The 11,868-nt window shown below is 33.1% G+C and overlaps 1 pseudogene; it reads left to right on the top strand.

Annotated features, from left to right (window-relative positions):
* The first annotated feature begins 673 nt into the window (after positions 1–673).
* LOC145159230 (putative disease resistance protein RGA3) lies at positions 674–4,603 on the top strand (annotated as a pseudogene).
* The last annotated feature ends 7,265 nt before the right edge of the window (positions 4,604–11,868 follow it).

The raw sequence follows: 11,868 nt of genomic DNA, 5'->3' as shown, positions 1-11,868 counted from the left end.
AGTATCATGTTTTTACCTGTGCAAATTGAAATTTTTTTGAATCTTATCTATAGTTTTTAGAAACCAAATTTGCAGTTTATTATCAAAGGGCATTTGGCTTATCAATATCATGAGTTGATAAATATGTCTCTCTCAAAGGGTATTTGCTTTAACAATATCTGAGTTGATAAATATGTGTCTCTCAGCCAAAAGCCAAAAGTTGAGGTTTCAATTCCAGCTATGGACGAAAGATATAGATTTAAGAGTAAATCATTGTGTATATGTAAGCTGTTCTAATATATAAAAAGAAATTACATTTTACTCTTATTTATTTATTTATTTATTTATAAATCTAACAGAAAATCTAAATCAAACAGAAAACCATCTTTTATTTTATGCTTACACATGCACACTACTCTACTCTTCAATCTAAATCTAACAGAAAACCATCTTTTATTATAATTAAGTGATCTTGTTTAATTATTATGTTTATATTCATACAACAACATGCATACGAAACTAAAAAAAATAAAAAAAATAAACTGGTGTATATGTACAAAATATTGCATACAAAAAGTACGAGAGTAAACAAAATGATATATTAATAAACATAAAAAAGAGTAAGAAATGAAGAAAGGACATGCTTGAGACTTGATTTGTTTCCGTCACATTTCACTAGCTTCTTTCCATCCCTCTCAGTCTCTCTCATAATCTCACTCTCTTGATTTCTCAACAGTGAAAATGGCCGAAGCTTTAGTAGTTATTGCCGCCGAGGGGATACTGAAAAAGGTGTTGACTATCGCTGTCGGTGAAATCGCCATTGCTTGGGGTTATGAAGAAAAGCTTACTGGCCTCCACAGAACATTGGAGATGGTTCGTGCCAAGTTGCTCGATGCGGAGGGAAAAAAGGATACACAGGCGGCTGTGATGGTGTGGCTGAAGCAGCTAAAAGATGTTGTGGGTGAAGCTGATGATGTGTTGGATGAGATTGATTACCAAATGTTGAGGCGTAAGATAAAGAAACGAGAGCAGGGTGAAAGAATGGTATCATCTCTTCCAGTCTTGAAAAAGTTTTCAATTCATAATGAAATAGGTCATAAAATCGAAAATATCAATAAATCGTTGCTTGAGATCTATACACAAGCCAACAGTTTAGGACTACAAAACGAGCACCCTGTTGAGCCTGTTCCAGATCGCCTCTATCGGGAGACTGTATCGAGAAGAATTTAAAATTGTAGGGAGGGATGATGATAAACTACGTATCATAGAGCTTTTAACGGTATCAAGAACGGAAGAAAAATTTACGGTTGTTCCCATTGTGGGAATGGGCGGTATTGGGAAGACAGCTTTGGCTAAGTTGGTTTACAATGATAAAAAGAGCAAGGATTATTTTCATGTGAGAGCATGGTTGTGTGTGTCGGTTAAGGTTGACATCATCACTCTTCTTGCAAAGATCTATGAATCTCTTGCTGGAAAGAAACCAGAGTCAGAATCTAAGGTCAATTTAATTAAAAGTCTTGAAGAGAAGTTGAGAGGAAAAAAATATTTGCTCGTCTTGGATGACGTTTGGGTTGAAGAGAGGCCATACTGGGAAGAGTTTAGGACTTGTATGTTAAATGTAAACTCACAAAATGGAAGTGGCATTCTTGTCACTACACGGAAACTTGAAATCGGAACTCACGATATGATCAGGGATTCGTGTCGTCTAGAAAGGCTTTCCAATGATGAGTGTTGGTCAATCTTTAGAGAAAGAGCATTTGTGGCAGAAGAATCGCCTTCGGCGGAATTGGAGGCGATAGGTCGTGAGATTTTGAAAAAGTGTAGTGGTTTACCGTTGGTACTAAATGTATTAGGTGGCATGTTGGCAAATTGCAGTGATCCAGAGAAATGGTTGTCCATCAAAAACAGCAAGGTTTGGGATTTAGAAGAAGGAATGGGTAAAGTTCAAAAGAGTTTAGAACTGAGCTTTGATAATCTTCCTAATTCTATTATCAAGCAATGCTTTGTATATTGTTCCATCTTTAAGAAAGATACGATCATGGAAAAGGGAGAACTAGTTCGACTTTGGATGGCTTTAGGGTTGGTTCAAGCTGATGAGGCAAAAAACAAGGAGATGGAGGATGTGGGAAATGATATTTTTCAAATATTGGTTAACAATTCGTTGTTCCAGTTAGATGTTAAAAAGGATGGGTATAGTCACATCACTCATTGTAGTATGCATGATCTGGTGCATGATCTTTTGTTATCACTTTCGACACAAGAAATCTTAGTTCTGACGGGTGTGAAGAATAATGATATCACTCGTATTCCTCAGGTTAAGCATCTCGTTTTTTACCAATTGTTTGAGGAATCAGAAGGCAAGATTTCTAAGCTCATTGAAAGGGATACAGTGGCTAGAAGATTGCGTACATTGTTCATCGAGGGTGAAGTTGAGAAGAAATTTTCATTTCAACGATTCAACTGCATGCGAATCCTAAAACTCAAAGGATATCATATACATAAGTTACACGATTCAATTGGAGAGTTGGTGCATCTCAGGCATCTTGATTTGTCATATACGGAGATCTATGTTCTTCCGGAATCTATTGGTAAATTATACCACTTGCAAACTCTAAAGTTGCCTTTTGGATTCGAGCAGTTCCCAGAATCCATGAGAAATTTGATAAGCCTGCGATATTTCCAGGGTCACATGGAGATTCCCGCCAATATTGTAGGACACCTGACCTCTCTTCGAAATTTGTCTTCCTTCACAGTGCTTAGTAGTATGGGACATGGTATTGAAGTGCTACGTCATCTAAATAACCTTAGCGGATATCTCTGCATTTCCGCTCTAGAAAATGTTAGCAGGAAAGAGGATGCTGTCAAGGCAGATTTAGCTAGCAAGAAAAAGTTATCCAATATTGGATTCGAATGGAGTGGGCACAATAAAGGTGCCAACAGAAACAACAAGGATGTATTGGAAGGCTTGCAACCCCCTGGAGATCTGAAAACATTGACAATTAAAAGATTTTCTGGTGATAATTTTCCGGAATGGGTAATGAAGATGGCAATCAATATCGAAGGGAAATGGACACCCCTTAACAACCTCATGTCAATCACATTATCTGACTGTCGTAGCTGCCTCTCTCTTCCGACACTTGAGCACCTACCACATCTGCGGGATCTTGTGTTGGAGCATATGGACAGCTTGACATGCTTAAGGAGTTCTGATGTTACTGGATCAACGAAGCCTTTGTCTCTATCGTTGAGATCTCTAAAAGTATGGAATATGAAAAGACTGGAATGGTGGATAGCTGGAGCACCCAACAGCTCAAAAATGATATCGCATGTCCTTGAGAAGTTGGTGATTGGTTATTGCCCAAAGATTATTCTCTTAGATGAATTCCATCCCCACTCTCTTGTTTCCTTAGAGATATCGAACTGCAATGGTCTAGTGTTCATTAAGAGCATACAAGGCCTAACATCTCTTGAATCTTTATCTATCAATCGTTGCCATAGTCTTTTAGGAATAGCCAATTTTTCTGGTGATAATTACCTGCCATCTGCAATTGATATTGAAAGGAAATGGACTCCCCTTGACAAGCTGGTGGAGATCAAATTATCTTTCTGTAGGAGCTGCCGCTTTCTTCCAATGCTTGAGCTGCTACCACATCTTCGGGATCTTGTGTTGGAGCATATGGATAACTTGACATGCTTAAGGAGTTCTGATGTTACTGGATCAACGAAGCCTTTGTCTCTATCGTTGAGATCTCTAAAACTATGGAATATGGAAAGACTGGAAAAGTGGGTAGATGGAGCACCCAACAACTCAAAAATGATATCACCTTTCCTCCAGAGCTTGGAGATTGGTCTTTGCCCAAAGATTATTATCTTAGATGAATGCCATCTCCATCCTCTTGTCTCCTTAAGTATATGTTACTGCACAGGTCTGGTGTCCATTAAGAGCATACAAGGCCTCACATCTCTCAAAATTTTAGTAATTTCCAGTTGTGATAGTCTTTTAGGAATAACCAATTTGCCCAACCAGTGTCATTCTTTGAAGACTTTGAAAATTACCAACTCCAGCAAAATGAATTCCTTGCCTCTAAAAATGTTTGACTGTTTTGCCTTCTTAAACCATTTGGTACTTGGTCCGTTCTCAAAGGAGCTCAATTCTTTCCCGAGTCTCCAAGGCATTGAGAAGTTAAGGAACCACCTTCACAAGTTATCTTTGGAAGGTTGGGATGATTTGGAGTCAATGCCAGAAGAAATACAACAGCTCACCTCACTGACTTGGTTACAAATACGTAAATTCGGAATACAAGAGCTGCCTATGTGGTTAACTAACATGTCATCTATCCGACATTTGAGGTTCAATGGTTGCAATGGGCTAAATAAAGAAACGGTTAAACGGGGAGCACCGCGTGAAGCAAATTCTGTCAGCTTAAATGATTCGAAGGTGTACATTAATAGAGATGTTAATTAGTTATTTCAGTGTGTTGGAGTATAAATACGTTGTATCATTTGTTCCTCCTGTTGTTCAAGTATAAAATCCCGTCCGACTTTCTCCCTAGCGATCCATTTGTATGAGAAATCGCTATTCTTTAACATTTGAAAGAGACAAGTAGAAATGTTGTGTAAAACTCCAAACTTTTTATGAATTTAATTTTTAAACACTTTATACTAAAATGCAGAACACTCGTTCTCTCACTTACTACTTAAACCTACAACTTCTTATCGCAATTAATCGACCAAGTTGCAAAGTTCATTTCTGCTTTATTTTCTTGTATAATTCATCATTGGAATTTTCTGCAGATTGCCTCTCATTCATTGAAACTGATTTGTACTACACCTACAAAACTACTAATATAACTTAATTGACTACAAGTCTAATGTTTCTAAGGTCTATCTTAGCATCATTAGTGACAGAGATACCACACTAATTACTTTCGGGATGAATTACAAAATGATAGATCAAGTGAAATACCAAATATGAAAAAAATGTAAACCACAATCAACATGTATAGTGTTGTGTTTAACTCAAAAATGTACGTCTCAGTTAGCACTCATTTTCAAATCCTCCAACTTTGTGACAATTTCAGCAAATAATATTGATGACGATTCCACATTGCAGGGCATATCATTAACTTTTCACCAATCTAAAACTACAACAGAGGAGAAATTGTATATTAATGTATATAAAAAATGAGAAAAAAAAGAAAAGAAAAGAAATAAGTCATGCACGACGATCCACTGCAGATATTGTTTACAAAAAGCTTGCTTGTTAGTCAGCATATGCAGCCACCAAAAGATGGAATTTCTAAAAGATATGATTTCATATATATATATATATATATATATATATATATATATATATATATATATATATATATATATATATATATAGAGGGAGTGGTTCAAATAAGAACCAAAAAGGTGAAGAACCCTAAGAACCAATTTTTTTTTTCATTAAGGACATTTTCGACAAATTAAACATTAATATATTATATTAAACAAAACTTTTCCATTTTCTACTTTACAAGTAGTTGTTACTTGTTGTCGAAAAGTCGTCGGACCAACTTCAGACCGCGGCTGGAGTAACACCAAATTCAATGACATTTTTCTGAGTGTATTCACAGCATAATAGAACAAACTTTGTAGTTCTCATTTTTTGATAATATTTTTTAACACGTCATTTTGTTTTTGCATACAAAACTTTAATAAATAAATAAAATTATGCCTGGATATAATTAATTTTCTTTTTTTCTTTGTAAATTGTAAATTTCTTAAAAAAAATATTGTTATTCACAGTTTAAAATATCATATTCACAGTTTAAGAAACATATAAATTTACTAATACACAGTTTAATATTTCATGCATACCTTCATTCAATTTTTAAGACAAAGTTTATATAAAATATACAACTTAATAAAGTTCACTTTTAGTTTAATACAAAAATTTCACAACATAAATCATGCAATCCATTATACACTGATTCCCATAAATAAAAAAAGTCAAATCAAAACTCTACCACCACTAACTACCATACGCTACGACCAACCACGTGTGTCACCGTCGCAATCATTCTTCTTTCCAACTCAGGTCTTTATATTTAGAATCAAAATAATTAATTGAGAGCTTAAATACTCTATTCACAATTTAATAAACCAATTAATTCATTTATTCAGAGTTTAATGTAAAATAATTATAAAAACTAATACATTCTTACACATTTATACAACAAAAAAATATATTCATAGGAAAATTATTTTAAACATTCATATGTAAATCATTTATATTTTAACATAAAATTCATTAAAATTTATAACTTAATAAAGTCAATTCATAGTTTTAGCAGAAAATTCACAGCTTAATGCAGTAAGTTTACAGTTTAAAACACAAAAATCAAAATTTAATACATAAAATTCACAATATAATATACACAGCCAATAATTTAAACATACAAATCACAGCTTAATGTAGTTAATTCATAGTTTAAACACAAAAATGATAGCTAAATGCAAAATTTCACATCTTAATACAATAAATTTATAGTTTAATACATAAAAATATATAATTTCACATCCATATTATCAACTTAAAACTCTTAATACAGTTAATTCACAGTTTAATATACAAATTTCACTACTTAGTACAACAAATTCACAGTTCAATACACAAAATTCTCAGCTTAATATAATAAATTCACAGTTTAATGAAATCAATTTACAATTTAAAACATAAATTCACGGTTTAACACTCAGAATTCACAAGACAATAAATTCATAGTTTAGTACACAAAAAAATGCATTCACAACCATATTCTCAAATTAATACTTACAATAATATCTTTAAGGCTAGTGCTTCTTTCAATGTTTAACTTACACTATATTCATAATTTAAATTTTACATACTTTATTCAAAATTAGAGAAATCATATTTATGTATAATGAGAAGCAAACACAAAATTCATAAAAAAAAAATTAACACAAAATTCTTAAAAAAAATTCACGGTTTTAAACAGTTAATTCACAACTTAATATAGTTAATTCACACCTTAATACAGTCAATTTACAGTTTAATGCACAAAATTCACAATAAATATAATAAATTTGGTACGTAGTCCGGTTTACCTCATTTGTATATGATTTTTTAGAAACGTATTTTTTAATTTGCATGTATAAAAAAAAATATTTTATCAACTTATATGTATAGAAAAATCGTATTGTATACATATAAATGAATAAAATATGTTATATATATATATATATATATATATATATATATATATATATATATATATATATATATAAAAGTTAATAATTTTTTTATTTTATATGTTTAAAATTATGCTTTTTTATAGTCATAAAGTTAAAAAAAATAAGTTTTTTTTAACTTTAGTTTTAAAAATAAATAATTATATATTTTGTATTTTAAAATTAAAAAAGTATGTATTTATACACCAGATATAAATATGCTAAAGGGGATATTTAAGAAATATTGTCAATGGTTCATTGGTCAAGTAGTTTGCTTTGGGACCTAGGGATGAGCAAAGGAACGGACCTAGCCGGAACCGAAACCGGCCCGGGAACCGAACTTGGTGAAAAATAGGAACCGAACTGTACTGTTGTTTCTACCGGTTCTTGCCGTGTCTTCAATGTTGGAACCGATCCTCGAGAAATACTAACATACGGTTCCAGTTTTTGTCGGTTCTATCGGGTCCAGTTCCTACCGGTTCCCGGTTTCAAAAATCCACAAGAATATCGTCCCGGTCCCAGCCCTACCGGTTCCATCGGGTTCCAGTTCCGGTACCGGTTCCAGCCGGTTCCCGGTCCATATGCTCATCCCTATTGGGACCTTTTTGTCTTTGGACGAATCCCTCTTTCAACTTTTATTCTTAAATTTTCAATTAGGCTAGGCGGAGTTTAGGCACTACGATTCTCGCTAAGAGTCGATAAGATTTTGAAACGCCACCCCTTAGCCCTAGTTAGGGGAGTCGCTAAAAATGTCTCGCTAGTCGCTACAGGTTTAGCGAGATGTGAGAGAAAGGCTTGCAGCGATTTGAAGGCTATGATTGGTTAGTTTTTTCATTCATTTATTCTCCAAAATAAAAATAACACTAACATTAAATGCTACCACTCTATCTTTTTGCCACCATTCTTTTCATCCTATATGGGTCAAAAAAATCTTATGTAGCTAAAAAATATACAATATGGCAAGATGCTAGGAGTATTACCAGTCCCCTTTACCTTTGTGGTCAAGTCAAATAATCATGTTTGAGAATAATTATTTATGTCCCGTAAGAAACTGATAAAGAAGATGGTCCAGTTGGTATAAATAATCATGCTTGAGAATAAGTATTTATGTCCTGTAAGTGGCAAACCTAATTGCATGATGTCCAGCCAAAGTGACATGTCAGCACTTGTGATAACCGGTTGGTGACCCGGAAATGACTCCAAAACAAAAAGTTATGGCGAATCTGGAACTAAAAGGAAATTTTATTTATTTATTTATTTTTATTTTTTTACGTTATTAACCCTTTATCTTATAACATTATTATATAACTGGGTGGCCCACGTACAAAGCCCTCTTTACCTTAATCATCTTCTTCCGGCTGATCGCCCACCACAAGAAGAATGCTCATGTAGGAAAAGAAAAAAGGAAAAAAATCAGGAAAAACAAATACAAGAAACATATTTGTTTGAATAACTCAAGTACATAAGAGTTTACGATGGGTTTCAGTTACAACTTTCAGATTCTTCCAACCATTTCTTCCTTTGTTTTCTTCCCTTTGCTGTGATCCACTGTTTTCCCGGCCATATCAGCGGCACAATTTGAAGATTTCCGATGAATGAATTAAAATTTCCAGCCAGGGGAAGAGTCAAAGAAAATTAGATTGATCAGAACCCATCTCATGAAAATTAACAAACTTTCTCTCAACTCAATAAATGTAACTGTCTAGATTGTTACCATAAACACCCATTCTTACTAAAGCGTCAAAATCATACAATCACTTCGCATTATCATCCCCTGTTTTTGCGTGTTCTTCAAAACATATCTCATTTTATTCCATTAAACTAATTTATCTCAGAGTTCGGATGGGGATATATGGAGTGTGTTTTGGTTCATTGTAAACCAGCTTTTGATCATCCTGTGCTGAAGGAAAAAAAGCCATTGGTGGTTTCACATTTTTATCAATGAAAATATCTTGGGAAAATCGTTTCCACTTCAAACATAGAACAAAACATAACACAAAAATGTAAATCCTTGGTTGATTTGGGCTATAATTAGTTCAAGATTGTTCCTCATTGACTTGTTCTTTATTTGCCCTCCAACTGACCGATTAAATGTTTCTATGCATTGTACCGGGGCTTGAAAGTGGGTGGGTAGAGGGGTGGGAGTGGTGGCATGAGGGTGAGTGTCTGTTTAGATTTTAGAAACACTTTGGAGTTATAAAAAAATTTGGAAAATAATACTTATCAATTTTCTAAAATTTTCTAAGTTTTTTTTTACTTTGGAAAATAAAGATTTTTCATTTTCTGTAAAAAAAAATTTTAAAAAATTGTTGAATTAAAAGCGTTTTCAAAATTCTCATTTTTCTTTGAATTTTTTTCCTAGTTTTTCGGTAACTAAACACACCATAATTCTCTCATGCTAAGGCCATCCAAAGTGGGAGCCACATACCATGTCCATGGTTGAGGTGGCAACGACCACAAGCGATCACACCATCCCCTTTTGTGTCGTGGTCGTGGCCGTGGTGGGTTGTGGTCAACACCACATTAGAATAGTCATGGTGGGCTTCTTCTCTCTTGCAACATCTTTATCTGTTTTTTCTCTCTCCTTCAAGGTGGTAAGTATACCGATGGGTTGTGGTTGTTTGTGGTGGCTAACATGGAAGCCCTTCACAACCTTTGGCGCGGACAGTATACCAGAAGGCCTAATGTTCATGACTTAACGATGTCTATTGCCATCAAGGTTTGATTTTGGGTCCAGCTTTTCTTCATATATCTGTTTGTTTATAGATGGGTTAATTTTTCGATACTTGAGCGACAATTATTAGTGGCAATGGCTACATGATGGTACCTGCAAACCGCTATGTGTGGCTATGGCATATGGGGAAGAAATGGGTAGGGGAATAAGAAAGACGGAGAGAGTACATTTATTCTTTATTTTAGGATTTAGTAATATATTAGAAAAAAATAAAATAAATGGCAAAAATGTCATTTTGCAAGAATTTAACAAAATATAAAGTAAATTACAGGAATGATCCTTGTGGTTTGAGATAATTTACTTAGTTAATCACTAATTTCTTTTAACTTGGACGGTCAAATGATGTGTTTTTTTGCATGTTTGGTCCTTCCCATATATATATATATATATATATATATATATATATATATATATATATATATATATATATATATATATATATATATATATATATATATATATATATATGGGTAAAATGAATATACCTAACAATCTTATATAAGCTTAGGTACCTAACCACATCATATTACGTAATTTTGTATCATATTTGCATTGTAATCGCCAAAAGTTCTTAAAATTCAACCTCGTAACTTGATTACTTCCAAAACCTTTGGACTTTCACCATTATCTTCCTTCAAATGACGTCTTTCTGTCGAATACCTCCTAGTGGGCTTCATATACTACCGCTACAATTCAAATGATGTAAGAGGAATATAAAGGTGAATGTCTGAAAATGTTGGAAGTAAATCCAGTTAAGGGTTGAAATTTAAGAACCTTGGACGATTGCAATGAAAATATAATGTAAAACGACGTAGTATAATGTGGTTAGCTACCTAAGCTTATATAAGGTTGTTAGGTATATTCTCTTTACCCTATATATATATATATATATATATATATATATATATATATGTGTGTGTGTGTGTGTGTGAAAAGACTATATTGCCCATATTTTTTCCAATTAATTTCATAATTTATAATTACACAAATAAAATTGCACATCCCCCACTCCTACCCTTACGCATGTATCTTCCCTCGTGTCCTCTCCGAATGGAACGATGTAGACCGTCCAAGTTAAAGACATATAGTTAAAGACTACCCACACAAATTACCCGAAACCACATGTACCATTTGTGTAATTTACCCCTTGAATAAATAAATGGTTTTTAAATGTAGGGACCAAGTTCAGAAAAAAAAAAGTATCATGTTTTTACCTGTGCAAATTGAAATTTTTTTGAATCTTATCTATAGTTTTTAGAAACCAAATTTGCAGTTTATTATCAAAGGGCATTTGGCTTATCAATATCATGAGTTGATAAATATGTCTCTCTCAAAGGGTATTTGCTTTAACAATATCTGAGTTGATAAATATGTGTCTCTCAGCCAAAAGCCAAAAGTTGAGGTTTCAATTCCAGCTATGGACGAAAGATATAGATTTAAGAGTAAATCATTGTGTATATGTAAGCTGTTCTAATATATAAAAAGAAATTACATTTTACTCTTATTTATTTATTTATTTATTTATAAATCTAACAGAAAATCTAAATCAAACAGAAAACCATCTTTTATTTTATGCTTACACATGCACACTACTCTACTCTTCAATCTAAATCTAACAGAAAACCATCTTTTATTATAATTAAGTGATCTTGTTTAATTATTATGTTTATATTCATACAACAACATGCATACGAAACTAAAAAAAAATAAAAAAAATAAACTGGTGTATATGTACAAAATATTGCATACAAAAAGTACGAGAGTAAACAAAATGATATATTAATAAACATAAAAAAGAGTAAGAAATGAAGAAAGGACATGCTTGAGACTTGATTTGTTTCCGTCACATTTCACTAGCTTCTTTCCATCCCTCTCAGTCTCTCTCATAATCTCACTCTCTTGATTTCTCAACAGTGAAA

Source organism: Lactuca virosa, chromosome 2, assembly GCF_052849685.1.
Source record: "Lactuca virosa cultivar CGN04683 chromosome 2, Lactuca_virosa_CGN04683_v6, whole genome shotgun sequence".
Taxonomy (NCBI): domain Eukaryota; kingdom Viridiplantae; phylum Streptophyta; class Magnoliopsida; order Asterales; family Asteraceae; genus Lactuca; species Lactuca virosa.
The sequence above is the reverse complement of the archived record's forward strand: the minus strand, read 5'-3'. Positions and strand labels throughout refer to the sequence as shown.